At 41.0% G+C, this 16,944-nt stretch overlaps 1 pseudogene; it reads left to right on the top strand.

Moving 5' to 3' along the window:
• The first annotated feature begins 7,388 nt into the window (after positions 1-7,388).
• Positions 7,389-11,159, top strand: LOC105495227 (metaxin-3 pseudogene; annotated as a pseudogene).
• The last annotated feature ends 5,785 nt before the right edge of the window (positions 11,160-16,944 follow it).

The raw sequence follows: 16,944 nt of genomic DNA on the forward strand, positions 1-16,944 counted from the left end.
AGGCCCTTATCTTCCCATGTCAACCAGCCATCAGTTGTGAGCCGTCCTGAGAAGGAGACTATTCTTGAGTAAGGTAACTCTATTCGGTGAAACAATTTTAGCTTTCAGCTGCTGGGGAGACAGATCCATGTGGCATAGAACCCACCAAGCAAAGTAACAAGGACAGAAAAGGAAAAAAAAAAAAAAAGATGCATGTGATTGTTTCAACAAACCAGGGGACAAAATATCCCCCACAAACCTTAGAATATGAGCTGGTGCAACCAAACTGCAGAAGGACCTGTGCAGTATCATCAACAGTGAAGGAGGAGGCACAGAGAAGCCAAAGGCTGAATTTAGAAATCACTAGCAAGTACTCACCTGTGAAAGGAAGGAGCCCACTCAGACTGGAGACCTTGGCTGGTGAAACGGAACAGTCACAGCTGGAGGTGGCTATGCATGTTCTGGTTTTCAGGTGAGTACAGTGGGAGTACTGGAAGGCTTGAGGGAAGCAGGGCAGCCCAGGTACTCAATGCTCCAGAAAATCTCCAGAGAGAAACCTGAAGCCCTCACTCACTGAGGAAAATCTAAGTGAATAGTGTACAAATAGACCTGAACAGATAGCCTGGAGATGAAGGAGAAAGAAAGTGTAGATACCTGTTGGCAACAGAACAGGAGGGATACATATCCAAGACTATTGGCAAGGTGGCTACATTGGGCAAATATATTTCTTTCTTTTTTTTTTTTTTCTGGAGACAGAGTCTCGCTCCATGCCCCAGACTGGAGTGCAGTGGCATGATCTTGGCTCACTGCAACCTCCATCTCCTGGGTTCAAACAATTCTCCTGCCTCAGCCTCCTGAGTAGCTGGGATTACAGGTGCGTGCCACCACACTAGCTAATTTTTGTATTTTTAGTAGAGACAGGGTTTCACCATGTTGGCCAGACTGGTTTCAAACTCCTGATCTCAGGTGATCTGCCCGCCTCAGCCTCCCAAAGTGCTGAGATTACAGACATGAACCTCTACACTGGCCTGTAATATAATATTTTTAAATGAACAAAGGAAATTAAGAAAATAATAGAAGCTATGAAAGAGTGATACAAAGTTAACATTTTAAAGCTCACTCAGAGTGGGTCAGCAGTAAGAAGACATAAAGAGAAAACAGAGCTTAGAAAAGAAAGAAAAGAATTAGAAATAACAGAAAAATGTTTCAGAAATAAAAACTAAACTGGAAGGAACAAAAGAGCGAATAATAAATAGCACTAAAAATTACACACAGTAAACAGAGGATGGAAACGAGAAAAAAGAAAGGAATCAAGGCCTGTCCCAGTGGCTTGTGCCTGTAATCCCAGCACTTTGGGAGGCCAAGGCTGGCAGATCACTTGAGGCCAGGAATTCGAGACCAGCCTGACCAACATAGTGAAACCCTATCTCTACTAAAAATACAAAAAAAAAAAAAAAAAAAAAAAAATTAGCTGGGCATGGTGGCGCACACCTGTAATCTCAGCTACTTGGGAGTCTGAGGCAGAAGAATCACTTGAACCCAGGAGGCAGAGGTTGCAGTGAGCCAAGATCACACCACTGCACTCCAGCCTGGGTGACTCAGCAAGACTCTGTCTCAAAAAAAAAAAAAAAAGTAAAGAAAAGAAAAAAGAATCAAATGAAAATTAAGGAAGAAATAAGAAAAGGTGGCCGGGCGCGGTGGCTCAAGCCTGTAATCCCAGCACTTTGGGAGGCCGAGGCGGGCGGATCACAAGGTCAGGAGATCGAGACCACAGTGAAACCCCGTCTCTACTAAAAATACAAAAAATTAGCCGGGCGCGGTGGTGGGCGCCTGTAGTCCTAGCTACTCAGGAGGCTGAGGCAGGAGAATGGCGTGAACCCAGGAGGCAGAGCTTGCAGTGAGCCGAGATCGCGCCACTGCACTCCAGCCTGGGCAACAGCGTGAGACTCCGTCTCAAAAAAAAAAAAAAGAAATAAGAAAAGGTTTGAGAGAAAGTGATATAGAGGGCAGGCAAACATGATTCAGAATGTCTATAACAGGAGAACTTGAAAAAGAAAGTCAAAGCAATAAAACAAAGCAACTGCTAAGAACTGTAATTCAAGAAAACATTCCTGCCATGTAAGAAGATATATTGAAAGGGCATACCACATAACTGATAAAATTAGCCTGGAATGATCAACACTGAGACATATACTAATAAAAGCATTGAACTTTTCTCCATTGCTCTTAATCACAGGAAGAAAAAAATTACTGAACTTTTTGATCTCTGGGCAGGAACTTAAAAAAAAAGAAAAAAGAAAAGAGGCCGGGCATGGTGGCTCACACCTGTAATCCCAGCACTTTGGGAGGCCAAGTGGGCGGATCACTTGAGGTCAGGAGTTTGAGACCAGCCTGGCCAACATGGTGAAAACCCGTCTCTACTAAAAATACAAAAAAATTGCTGGGTATCATGGTGGGCACCTGTAATCCCAGCTACTCAGGAGGCTGAGGCAGGAGAATCGCTTGAACCCGGGAGGCCGAGGTTTCATTGAGCCGAGATCGCACCAGTGCACTCCAGCCTGGTTGACAGAGTGAGGCACCATCTCAAAAAAAAAAAAAAAAAAATCAGATTTTCATCAGAGTTTTCAATGGAAACACTTTATGTCAGGAGACAATAAGGTGACATGCTTAAAATATTCAATAAAATATAAGCCAAGCATTTTTATCCAGCTGAGCTGACCATACAGTACAAAGGCCATGGATAAACTGTGACGAACATGTAAGAACTCAGGAAATATTGTTCCCATGAGATTATTTCTGAGGAATCTACCAGAGAACAAGCTTCAGACATCAAGAAAAACCTGGATACGCTTCAAAATGAGGATTAGTGGTAAACATTGAATATATTTAATTGTAACACTAAAAGTAAATATTGAGGAGAAAGGTGACAGAATGGTGTATAATTGTTATATGCGCTGACAATGTAGATAAAGTGCATCTGTGACAAATGGGGGAGGGCCGGGCGCAGCGGCTCACGCCTGTAATCCCAGCACTTTGGGAAGCCGAGGTGGGAGGATCACTGGAGGCTAGGAGTTTAAAAACAGCCTGGGCAACATAGCAAGACTCCATCTCTACAAAAATAAATGTGTATAAAAACAAATAGCCAAATGTGATGGCATACACCTGTAGTCCCAGCTACTTGGGAGACTGAGGCAGGAGGATCGTTTGAGCCCAGGGGTTCAAGGCTGCAGTGAGCTGATTCTGCCACTATACTCCAGCTTGGGCAACAGAGTGAGACTCTGTTTCTGGGAAAAAAAAAAAAAAAAAAAAAAAAGGGAGGGAGGGAAGAAGGGAGAATATATGAAAAATAGGCTAAACTCGTCAATTGCTTTGTGGTTATAAAGAGGAAGTAATAATATATTACTTGACATAGATGTCAGGGAGAGGGAAGGAAAGATGAGGAAGTTGTCACTAGTTAAGAATTTTAATATTTCTCAAATCAGGGAACTAACAGACCATTATCTTTAAGAAGATGGAAAATAGTATTTTGCAAATGTATTATTTTATTTATTTATTTATTTATTTATTGAGATGGAGAATTGCTCTGTCACCCAGACTGGAGTGCAATGGCTCGATCTTGGCTCACTGCAAACTCTGCCTCCCAAGTTCAAGTGATTCTCCTGCCTCAGCCTCTGGAGTAGCTGGGATTACAGGAACCCACCATCATGCCCAGCTAATTTTTGTATTTTTGTAGAGACAGAGTTTCACCATGTTGGCCAGGCTGATCTTGAACTCCTGACCTCTGGTGATCCACCTACCTCAGCCTCCCAAAGTACTGGGATTACAGGCATGAGCCACTGTGCCCAGCCTGCAAATGTATTATTTTAAATGTAACAGAGGCCGGGCGCGGTGGCTCACGCCTGTAGTCCCAGCACTTTGGGAGGCCGAGGCGGGTGGATCGCAAGGTCAGGAGATCGAGACCATGGTGAAACCCCGTTTCTACTAAAAATAGAAAAAATTAGCTGGGCGCAGTGGCGGGCGCCTGTAGTCCCAGCTACTCGGGAGGCTGAGGCAGGAGAATGGCGTGGACCCAGGAGGCGGAGCTTGCAGTGAGCCGAGGTTGCGCCACTGCACTCCAGCTTGGGCGACAGAGCAAGACTCCGTCTCAAAAAAATAAATAAATAAAATAAAATAAAATAAATATAACAGAACAAAATATTAAACTCCCTAAATCCCAAGAGCAATATTTTTTAAAGGGCTAGAGAATGAGAGAGAGAAGATAGATGACCATGTAGTAAAATACTCCATGACTGAAAAAACAAGCACGTGGATTGATTTGTATCTAAACTGTAAATGAGGCTAACTCACATATTATATAAAAGTATTTTCAAGTTGTCAGACAAAGCAAAGTCTAGCTCTATGCTATGTATAAGATACACCTAAAACAAAGAAATTAAACAAAGAAATTAAGAACATTTAAAAATAAAAGGAAGGACAAACACATACTAGGCAAAATGTAAAATACAGGCAGAAGTTATGATGCTGATACCTGTCAATATAGAATTGTGACCAAAGGGCATTAAAAAGAAAAAGGAGGACCTTTTTTTTTTTTTTTTGAGACAGAGTTTCGCTCTTGTTGCCCAGGCTGGAGTGCAAGGTTTAAGTGATTCCCCTGTCTCAGCCTCCTGGGATAACAGGCGCCCGCCACTACTCCCAGCTAATTTTTGGTATTTTTAGTAAACATGGTCTTGAACTCCTGACCTCAGGTAATCTGCCCCCACTTAGCATCCCAAAGTGCTGGGATTATAGGCGTAAGCCACCCCGCCCGGCCAGGAGGTCCTTTTCATAATGTTAATGGATAAATGAACAATGGAGATACTACATATATATATAGTACACATATATAATGTATATACATACTCAATAACAACAATCAACTTTCATAAAAACTACAAGAGCTATAGACAAAGTAGAAGCATATTAGCAAGGGAAAATTTTAATACACACTCATTCCAAGACAAATCAAGTGGACAAAAAAGTGAATAAGAATTTAGAAAATCACATCTTTGATGCCGTATAGGCGAGCCCCAAAATTGGTGCTTAGCCCAGGAGGGTTCTTGGCTTTCCCCAGGAAAAAATTCAAGGACAAGAAGGTAGTCTTAGACAGCAATTTTTTATTGAATGGTACTGCTCCTCTTGGAGCAAAGCTAATTCATAGGCAGTGTGCCCAAAGTCAGCAACTTATGGGTTGTTGGCAGTTGTATTTATACTCACTTATACCCACTTTTGATTACATGCAAATTAAGGGGTGGACTAATGCCAACTGAGGAGCAGGTTATTTAGAACTTTCTGGGAAAGGGGACTTCCAGGTCATTTTCATGGCATTTGTAAGCTGTCATGGCACTAGTATGAATGTCTTATGCTAATGAGAAATGAGGGCAGCTAGGGATCGTTTTAGTCCTCATCTGCTTGTTTCCTTCCTTTCCTTTCTTTCTTTTCTTTCTTCCTTTCCTTCCTTTCCTTCCTTTTCTTTCTTTTCTCTTTTCTTTTCTTTTCTTTTTTCTTTCGAGACAGGGTCTCACTCTGTCACCCAGGCTGGAGTGCAGTGGCGCCATCTGAGCTCACTGCAGCCTCCACCTCCCAGGTTCAAGAAATTTTCTTGCCTCAGCCTCCCTAGTAGCTGGGAATACAGGCGTCCGCCACCACTCCCAGCTAATTTTTTGTATTTTTGGTGACATTGGGGTTGTGCCCTTTTGCCTAGGCTGATCTTGAACTCCGGGGCTCAAGCAATCCACCCTCCTTGGCCTCCCAAAAAGCAGGGATTACAGGCATGACCCACCCTGCACCTGGGCCCTATTTATTTTCCAAAAGAATTTTATAATCAATTTCTCTGGTTCCAGAAAATTATAAAACCTGGAACTGTAAATAGAAATCACATTTAGTTTGTAAATTTTACCTTAGAATTGGATTGGTAGATTGGTATCTTTCTGATATTAAATCATCTTTTTATTTATGGTTTTTTGTTTTTTTTTTTTTGAGACTGAGTCTCGCTCTGTCGCCCAGGCTGGAGTGCAGTGGCGCAATCTCGGCTCACTGCAAGCTCGGTCTCCCGGGTTCACGCCATTCTCCGGCCTCAGCCTCCCACGTAGCTGGGACTACAGGCGCCCGCCACCACGCTCGGCTAACTTTTTTTGTATTTTTTAATAGAGATGGGGTTTCACAGTGTTAGCCAGGATGGTCTTGATTTCCTGACCTCATGATCCGCCCGCCTTGGCCTTCCAAAGTGCTGGGATTACAGATGTGAGCCACCACGCCCGCCCTAATTTTTGTATTTTCAGTAGAGACGGGGTTTTCCCATGTTGGCCAGGCCTGTCTCAAAATCCTGACCTCAGGTGATCCGCCTGCTTCAGCCTCCCAAAGTGCTGGGATTACAGGCGTGAGGCACCTCGCCCGGCTTACCATTTTCAGTAATTCTAAACTTTTTATTTTCCATTTATTGTGGGAATTATTTTAAAATATGTGCATTTTTAAAAACTTCCCAGTGGTAGAAACTTTATTATTATTATCAGTTTCTAGCTTTATTGCATTGTAGTCAGAAAATGCTATTTGTGTTATTTGTATTTGATTGAGGTTTTTTCTTTTGGCCTAAAATATCTACTTTTATGCACATTCCATGTGCACTTCAAAAAGTGTATTTTCCAGTATTGAAATTCCAAGTTTTATATATATTTGTAAGTTTCCATATTGACTGTGATGCTTAGGTCAGTGCTACTCAAAGTAGCCATTCTCCTGTGTCACTGAGCGCATATTTAGACTCCACTGCCTTTTTTTTTTTTTTTTTTTTTTAAAGCATGATTTTCTCTGTGAAAGAAATAATGCATTGATTTATATTTTGGAGCAAGCATCCACCTTGTTGCATCTGGTAGCCACAGTTCATGGACTGGCACCAGTCTGTAACCACAGTTTGACTAGCACTACGATGGAGGAGACCGGCAGGACTATTTCCTGGTCTCCGTGGGATGAAGTGAAAAAACCATCAGAAACTAGCAGATGAGAGGCCAGGCGCTGTGGCTCACGCCTGCAATTCCAGCACTTTGGGAGGCTGAGGCAGGTGGATCACTTAAGCTCAGGAGTTCGGGACCAGCCTGGGTAACATGGTGAAACCCCATCTCTATCTACAAAAAATACAAAAATTATCTAGGTGCGGTGGCGGGCGCCTGTAATCCCAGCTACTCAGGAGGCTGAGGTGGGAGGATTTGCTTGAGCACAGGAGGCAGAGGTTGCAGTGAGCCAAGATCGTGCCACTGCACTCCAGCCTGGGTGATAGAGCAAGACCCCATCTCAAAAATAATAAAAATAAGAATAAATTACACAGTCTTAGATATTGCTTTATAGCAATCCAAGAATGACCTAACACAAGTGGTGTTGGGATGACCGATAATCATGTGGATAAAGGTAAAACTGGATTAATTCTTCATTCTTTATATTAGGATAAATTCCAAATTGGTCAATATCTAAACATAAAAATAGTAAAGTCATAAAATATTAGAGAAAAACTTCTTAGGTATTCATTGTCAAAAAATATATATAATTTAAAAATTAGAGAAAACTATAGGTTAATTTTTTCACAATCTGGAAATGACGAGGACTTTCCAAACTGTGATTCCATATTCAGATTTAATAAAGGAAAAATGGGTAACTTTGTCTACTTAAATATTCTTAAAATTGTATGTGCAAAATACTGTATGGAAAGTCAAAAGTTAAATAAACAATTGAGACCAAATACTTGTAACTTATATCACAAAATACCAACATCCCTAATATGTAAAATCCTGTTCTGACAACCTGTTAGAAAAATGGGGAAATTACAGAAAAACAAATGAAAATGGCTCTTAAATATATGAAAAGATGTTCACTTTGCTCATATTAAGAGAAATAGTAAAAGAGATGCACATTAAAACTAAACGGAGATACCACTGCTCATCTATCATTTTTGCAAAAATCCCAAACTTGACACTCTGAGTTGGTGGGACAGTGGAGAAATAGGTACTTTCCTGTATTGCTGATGGAGATGTAAATGGTACAACTATGCGGGGGATTTGACAACATCTAGCAACATTACATATGTATTTACTCTGCCCAAGCAACCCTTCTTCCAAGTATCTGCATCTGAGAATACAATGCCAAAACCACAAAAGGATGACTGCTCAAGGCTATTTATTACAGCACATTTTGTAATCATGAAAGACTATAAGCAGTCCACATCTCTATCTGCAGAGAACGGGTGAATAGACAATGAATGGTACATACATGCACTGAACTACTATTCAGCTGCTAAAAAAAAAAAAAATTAAGAATATCTTTATAAGGCCAGGCACGGTGGCTCACGCCTGTAATCCCAGCACTTTGGGAGGCTGAGGTGGGTGGATCATTTGAGGTCAGGAGTTTGAGACCAGCCTGGCCAACATGGTGAAACCCTGTCTCTACTAAAAATACAAACATTAGCCAGGCATCACAATGGGCACCTGTAATTCCAGCTATTTGGGAGGCTGAGGCAGGAGAATTGCTTGAGCCTGGGAGGCGGAGGTTGCAGTGAGTAGAGATAGTGCCTTTGCACTCCAGCCTGGGCAACAGAGCGAGACTCCATCTCAAAAAAAAAAAAAAAAAAAGAATATCTGTATAAATTGTTAGAGAATGAAAATGAGAAAAAGTAGCATACAGAAGAGTATTAACAGTATTGCATTTTTTTGTGTATGAATGGAATAAAAATAAAAGCATATGCATATATATTGTCTTCCAGTTTCAAAATTTAAAGGTATTAAAATAAAAACTAATAGAAATAATTACCTATTGGAAAAAGGATAGGGATGTAAGCTATAACTTTCTAACGTGCCTTGTTTTATAGTTTTGATAAAAATATATACGAAATTAAAAATAAATTTTACAAAAAACTGAATGAAAACCCATTGGTCTATCAAGCTGTGTCATAACCACACAGAGAATTCTTTCACCTAATTTTGAAACAGTATAATTGTGTACAGCGTACAGTGGGACAGTGTATATAGGCTGTACAATATATAGTGAGATATATCTGAACAAAACAAATATAAAGAAATCTTGCCAGGCACGGTGGCTCACGTCTGTAATCCCAGCACTTTGGGAGGCCGAGGCGGGCGGATCACGAGGTCAGGAGATCGAGACTATCCTGGCTAACACGGTGAAACCCTGTCTCTACTAAAAACACAAAAAAATTAGCCGGGCGCGGTGCCGGGCGCCTGTAGTCCCAGTTACTCGGGAGGCTGAGGCGGGAGAATGACATGAACCTGGGAGGCGGAGCTTGCAGTGAGTCGAGATCGCGCCACTGCACTCCAGCCTGGGTGACAGAGCGAGACTCCGTCTCAAAAGAAAAAAAAAAGAAATCTTAAGCAGTATTCAGTAGACCTATTGCTGGTAATAATACTGGGATTGGCATCTCAAAAGTATTATATTTATATAATGGGATAAAGCAAATGCCACCAAGAACCAAGATCTTCGGTATATTTTAGTCCATTTGTGTTGCTATAACAGAATACCACAGACTGGGTAATTTATAAGAAAAAGAAATGTGTGTGATCTGTGACACTCATCCTCCCCCATTCCCCTTACCTCCCCACTCCCGGTTCTCTGACATTCAGACTGAGACTGAATTACCACCCACCAGCGTTCCTGGTTCTCCAGCTTGCAGATGACATATTATGGGACTTTTTGTCCTCCATAATCACATGAGCCAATTCCCATAATAAATTCCCTCTTATATTTCTATGTATTCTATTGTTTCTGTTTCTTTGGAGAACTCTGAGAAATATAGTATCAGTTTACACGGAGGATAGAGAAATATATTAAATGACATCCCAAGGTTACAAATTCAAGTCCAGGATGTGGGAAATCACAAGTGACCAATTACCCAGTTTCTTCAATGAATAAATGGCATAAAACTAAAACTAAATGACACAAGGAATGAAAAAAAAAAGCCATTCTGTTGATTAAAAGAGACTTAAGAGCAGCAACCATCAGCCCTGTCAAGATGGTGGCTCCTTGGAGCTCAGTGGCTGGGAGGCGGCTAGGTGCTCCTACCAGTACACAGCGAGCATGTGGTGGTGATGGCTTATGCCAAATTATCTGGTGCACGCTTGAAAGTTAATGTTGGGCCAGGCGTGGTGGCTCCCAGCACTTTGGGAAGCCCAGACGGTGGATCACTTGAGCTCAGGAGTTTGAAACTAGCTTGGGCAACATGGCAAAACCCCATCTCTACTAAAAATACAAAAAAATTGCCAGGTGTGGTGGCGTGTGCCAATGGTCCCAGCTATTCTGGAGGCTGAAGTGGGAGGATCCCTTGAGCCCAGGAGGCGGAGGTTGCAGTGAGCAGCGATCGTGACACTGCACTTCAGCCTGTGTGAAAGAGGGAGACTCTACCTCAAAAAAAAAAAAAAAGAAAGAAAGAAAGAAAAAGAAAAGAAAAGAAAAGAAAGTTAATGTCATAGATAGCCACTGGAGAGGTTTAAGGGAAGATATATCAATTTTGACAACTGAAGACAAAATTGTTTCTTCGCTGGCAAAAATATTCAACTTTTAAGGAAAACAGAAATATAATGTTTATTGTGAATTTCCAGCCAAACAAAAGGCAGACACACTGGCTTTCACTGTTCTCTTTGAATAGAAGCTGCCTCCTCTAGCGCTTCACGCATTCTGGGTGGAAAGCAACAATTACTTTGCTGTGACAAAGCCATGGTGTTGGTTTGCTTCATTGATTCCTTTTCCCTTGGGTTTGATCCTGTCTGGAAAAATGTCTGCAAGAGCACTGATCGGATTCTCCTGACCAGAGGAGAGCCTCTCCTTTACCACCTGTGAGAAGTGGAATCGTGGATATAGAGATGCTAAGACGTGCCTAAATCTTCTGGCAGATAGATGGTGAACATCTCAGCTTTTCCTTGGAGATACGCATTCTACTGTGGTTACCTATGTGTTTGGTTTCCTTGTACCTCTGCATAAAGTGCACTTTCCTAAAGCTCAGTTACAAGAACATCTGGAATCTCTCTCCAACCTGCGTTCCTTTTGCGATGCTATCCTAAATAGTTATTTTAGGCTTAGCGTTGGAGATGGATGACAGTCTTCACCAAAACCCTCAACTTCCTCCTTGGAAACTGCCAACATTCAAATTGACATCAGCAGAGGAAGAAAGTAATTCCTTATGTTAAATTAAATAATAAGTACTCATGAAATATATAGCTTATTTCCAAATGTTTTTAATTTAAAAATTATAAAAAGACTTTTAAAATATGCTCTTTATTTTTAAAAATGTTTTTATTCTAACTTAATGGTTATTTCAAAATGGGAAGCAAAATTAAAAAAACAATAAATGGAAAATATATATTAAAAGTTGTAAATATGGAAAAATACATAAGTTTGAAAATATATTTTTAGTTAAAAAAGATTAAAAGTATTTTATATTGGCCGGGTGTGGTGGCTCACACCTGTAATCCCAGCACTTTGGGAGGCCAAGGCGGGCAGATCACGAGGTCAGGAGATCGAGACCATCTTGGCTAACACGGTGAAACCCCGTCTCTACTAAAAATACAAAAATTAGCCTGGTGTGGTGGCAGGTGCCTGTAGTCCCAGCTACTCGGGAGGCTGAGGCTTAAGAATGGCGTGAACCCAGGAGGCGGAGCTTGCAGTGAGCGGAGATCGCGCCACTGCACTCCAGCCTGGGCGACAGAATAAAAAAAACAGCCTGACATGGTGGCTCATGCTTGTAATCCCAGCACCTTGGGAGGCTGAGACAGGAGGATCACCTGAGGCCAAAAGATCAAGACCAACCCAGGCAACATAGCAAGACCCTGCCTTCATAAAAAATAAAAAGTAAAAAGTAAATTAGCCGGGCATGGTGGGGCACACCTGCCGTCCTAGACACACAGGAGGCTGAGGCAGGAGGATCATTTGAGCCATTGATGCTGCAATGAGCTATGATTATGCCACTGCACTCCAGCCTGAGCAATAGAGCGAAACCGTCTCTGAATAAAAATGAAAAAAAATTGTATATGCTATATTTTTGTCCTAAAATAACTACTTATTAAAATATATATATATATATATACAGGTGGCCGGGCACAGTGGCTCACACCTGTAATCCCAGCACAGCACTTTGGGAGGCCAAAGTAGGCAAATCACTTGAGGCCAGGTGTTCCAGACCAGCCTGGCCAACATGGTGAAACCCCATCTCTACTAAAAATACAAAAAATTATCTGACTGAGGCAGGAGAATCGCTTGAATCCAGGAGGCAGAGGTTGTGGTGAGCCAAGATCATCACACCACTGCACTCCAGCCTATCTCAAAAAAAAAAAAAGACCGGGCATGGTGGCTCACGCCTGTAATCCCAGCACTTTGGGAGGCCTAGGCGGGCAGATCACCTGAGGTTGGGAGCTCTAGACCAGCCTGGTTGGCATGGTGAAACCCTGTCTCTACTAAAAATACAAAACTTAGCCGGGCATGGTGGCAGGCGCCTGTAATTCCAGCTACTCGGGAAGCTGAGGCAGGAGAATTGCTTGAACCTGGGAGGCAGAGGTTGCAGTGAGCGGAAATAGTGCCATTGCACTCCAGGCTGAGCGACAGAGCGAGAATCCGTCTCAAAAAAATAAAAATAATAATAATAAAAATACACACACACACACACACACACACACACACACACACACACAGAGTCATCCCTTGGTGTACACAGGGAGATTGGTTCTAGGACCCCCATGTATACTAAAATCGATGCATATTCAAGTCCCTCAGTCTGCCCTGCAGAACCTGCATATACAATAAGTTGGCTCTCCATATACAAGGGGTTCACATCCCATTAATACTGCAGTTTTGATCCATGTTTGGTTGAAAAAAATTAACATGTAAGTAGATTTGCACAGTTCAAACCTCTGTTGTTCAACGATCAACCATAAATAAAGCAAGACAAAAAGTCCAAACATGGGCCGGGCGCGGTGGCTCAAGCCTGTAATCCCAGCACTTTGGGAGGCCGAGGCGGGTGGATCACGAGGTCAGGAGATCGAGACTATCCTGGCTAACATGGTGAAACCCCGTCTCTACTAAAAATACAAAAAACTAGCCAGGCGTGGTGGCGGGCGCCTGTAGTCTCAGCTACTTGGGAGGCTAAGGCGGGAGAATGGCGTGAACCCGGGAGGCGGAGCTTGCAGTGAGCCGAGATCACGCCACTGCACTCCAGCCTGGGAGACACAGCGAGACTCCGTCTCAAAAAAAAAAAAAAAAAAAAAAAAAAAAAAAAAAAAAGTCCAAACATGTCATCAATGATCTAAAAAAGTCACAATAAGGTTCATTTTAAAATTTTATTTTAAAAGTTTTGTGCATAATCAAATTGACTAATTAAAAAAATTATTTATCTCTCTAAAAATTAAACTTTAATGCTAAAACTACATTAATACAAAACAAAAAAAATTGGTCCCCTATGTTAAAACAATAAGATTTTCTTAAAATATTAATTTACACTTAATAAAATTACTACCAGTGGCCAAGTGCAGTGACTCGTGCCTGTAATCCCAGTACTTTGGGAGAGCGAGGTGGGTGGATCGCCTGAGGTCAGGAGTTCGAGACCAGCCTGAGCAACGTTGTGAAACCCCCCAACTCTGTAAAAATACAAAAATTAACCAGGTGTGGTGGTGCACACCTGTAATCCCAGTTACTCAGGAGGCTAATGCAGGAGAATTGCTTGAACCCAGGAGGCAGAGGTTGCAATGAGCCAAGATTGTGCCACCATACTCCAGCCTGGGCTACAAGAGCAACTCTTTCTCAAAAAAGAAAAAAAAAAAAAAAAAAAGAATGATGTTGGTCTCATAGAATGAGTTAGGAAGAAGTCCCGTCTCCTCAATTTTTTTGGAAAGTTTTGATAGGAATGGTACCAGTTCTTCTTTATATATCCAGTAGAATTCAGTCATGAATATATCTGGTCCTGGACTTTTTCCACTTGGTAGGCCTTTTATTACTTTATTTCAGAACTCATTACTGGCATGTTCAGGGTTTCTGTTTCTTCCTAGTTCAATCCTGGGAGGTTATATGTTTCCAGGAATTTTTTTATTTCTTGTAGGTTTTCTAGTTTGTGTGAATAGAGGTGTCCATAATAGTGTCTGATAGTTTTTTGTATTTTTGTGAGGTCAGTAGCAATGTCCCCTTTGTCATGTCTAATTGTGTTTATTTGGGTCTTCTCTCTTTTTCTCTTTATTAGTCTAGCTCATGATCTATTAATCTTACTATTCTTTCCGATAACAAACTTCTGGATTCATTTATTTTTTTTTATTTTATTTTTTGCATCTCAATTTCATTCAGTCCAGCTCTGATTTTGGTTATTTCTTGTCTTCTGCTGGCTTTGGGGTTGGTTTGCTCCTATTTTTCTAGTTCCTCTGTGTGTGATGTTAGGTTGGTAATTTGAGATCTTTATAACTTTTTGATCTGGGCATTTAGAACTATAAGCTTTCCTTTTAACATTGCTTTAGCTGTGTCCCAGAAATTCTGCTCTGTTATATCCTTGTTCTCATTAGTTTCAAAGAATTTCTTGATTTCTGTGATAATGTCATTGTTTACCCAAAAACCATTCAGGAGCAGGTTGTTTAATTTTCCTGCAATTGTATGGTTTCGGGCAAAAAAAAAAACTCTCATCAAATTTTAACCATGGCTATTATAAGACTTTTTTTAATCCACAGATATTATTTTAAATTCTTTCCTAAAAACATTTGCCATCAGCTATAAGATTACTTTTCATTAAAAAGGCCTCTAGCAAATACTCTTAGACACACATTTCTGATAACTTTAAAATCAATCAACTAAATGAAAATTATTAAAACTCTAATAAAAAACTAATAGGTTCATGGCTGGGCGCGGTGGCTCAAGCCTGTAATCCCAGCACTTTGGGAGGCTCACGAGGTCAGGAGATCGAGACCATCCTGGCTAATACGGTGAAACCCCGTCTCTACTAAAACATACAAAAAACTAGCCGGGCGAGGTGGCGGGCGCCTGTAGTCCCAGCTACTTGGGAGGCTGAGGCAGGAGAATGGCGTAAACCCGGGAGGCGGAGCTTGCAGTGAGCTGAGATCCGGCCACTGCACTCCAGCCTGGGCGACAGAGCGAGACTCCGTCTCAAAAAAAAACACAAAAAAACAAAAAAACTAATAGGTTCATAAAAACTACTAAACAAGATCAAACAAAACAAAAAGTTAACTAATTAAAAAAATAAAAGCAATGTTTTATAACTGTTATTTAAGATACTGTTAGTTCTGACTGAGCATGGTGGCCCATCCCTATAATTCTAGCACTTTGGGAAGCCAAGGTGGGAGAACTGCTTGAGCCTGGGAGTTGGAGACCTGCCTGGGCAACATAATGAAACCTTGTCTCTATCACTTTTTAAACAATTATAAAATAAAATACTGGCCGGGCGCGGTGGCTCAAGCCTGTAATCCCAGCACTTTGGGAGGCCGAGACGGGCGGATCACGAGGTCAGGAGATCGAGACCATCCTGGCTAACACGGTGAAACCCCGTCTCTACTAAAAAAATACAAAAACTTAGCCGGGCGAGGTGGCAGGCGCCTGTAGTCCCAGCTACTCGGGAGGCTGAGGCAGGAGAATGGCGTGAACCCGGGAGGCGGAGCTTGCAGTGAGCTGAGATCCGGCCACTGCACTCCAGCCTGGGTGACAGAGCGAGACTCCGTCTCAAAAAAAAATAAAAAAATAAAATAAAATAAAATAAAATAAAATACTGTTACTTCTTTAGGTAGTGCTTTAAGTACTGTTTCCTTTTCCATTAAACAATTTTCAACTGAACATGGTGGCTCACACCTGTAATCCCAATATTTTGGGAGGTCAAGGCAGGAGTGTCACTTGAAGCCAGGTGTTCAAGACCACCAGCCTAGGTGACAAAGTGAGACCCCCATGTCTACAACAAATTTTTTAAAATGTGTCAAGTGTGGTGGCATATGCCTGTAGTCCCCACTTGGGAGGCTGAGGCAGGAGGATTGCTTGAGTTTAGGAGTTCAGAGGCTGCAATGGAGCTATGAATGCATCACTGCACTCCAGCCTGGGCAGCAAAGTAAGACCCCATTTCTATAAAATAAAAAATATAAATAAAGAAAATTTTCTCTCATATGCTATCTATAGTTTACAGTAATAGCCTAAGCAAAATAGCGAGACCTCGTCTCCACTAAAAATAAAAAAAAAACTAGCCAGGCATGGTGGCACGTGCCCTGTGGTCCCAGCTACTCAGGAGGCTAAGGTGGATGGATCGCTTGAGCCTGGGAGATTGAGGCTGCAGTGAGCTTGATAGTGCCACTGTACTCCAGCCTTGGTGACAGAGTGAGACCCTGTCTCGAAAATAATAATGTTAATAATTTAATAAAATATACTTTTATAAACAAAGATAAAAACATTTGCTTTTTCTTCCTACTTAATTTCTTAAAAAATTCAAAAACTATTTGTATTATTTTTATAACAACATAATTATTTACACAAATTCAATTAAAATCTACTCTATAAAAAATACAATTAAAAATATTAGTTATATTGCTAAGATTTTGACTAAACTGTCATATTTTTAAATGCACATAAAATGTTTAACTTCAAGAGTTCTCAATCTTACAATAAATAAATAAAAATGGTTACTTTCTTACAGGCTCAAAAACCATAAGACTATTAAAAAAATCTAAAATCTGCTTTGATTTGGTTTGCCAGCCTCAAAAAAGTTTACAAATCTGAGATTTCTATGTAATCAACTTTTTAAAAAATTATGTTTCTAAAAAATCTGTAAAACACCTATTATTAGACTATAACCCCTTACGTTATTTTCAAATTCCTTTTGTCTACCTGTACACTATACTAAATCTTAAATTTTTCCAATTTCCTCCAAAATTTGGCTACAACTCCCCAATGAAAAACAAAAAATACTCTGTTTCTAAA

Source organism: Macaca nemestrina, chromosome 1, assembly GCF_043159975.1.
Source record: "Macaca nemestrina isolate mMacNem1 chromosome 1, mMacNem.hap1, whole genome shotgun sequence".
NCBI classification, from domain to species: Eukaryota; Metazoa; Chordata; class Mammalia; order Primates; family Cercopithecidae; genus Macaca; species Macaca nemestrina.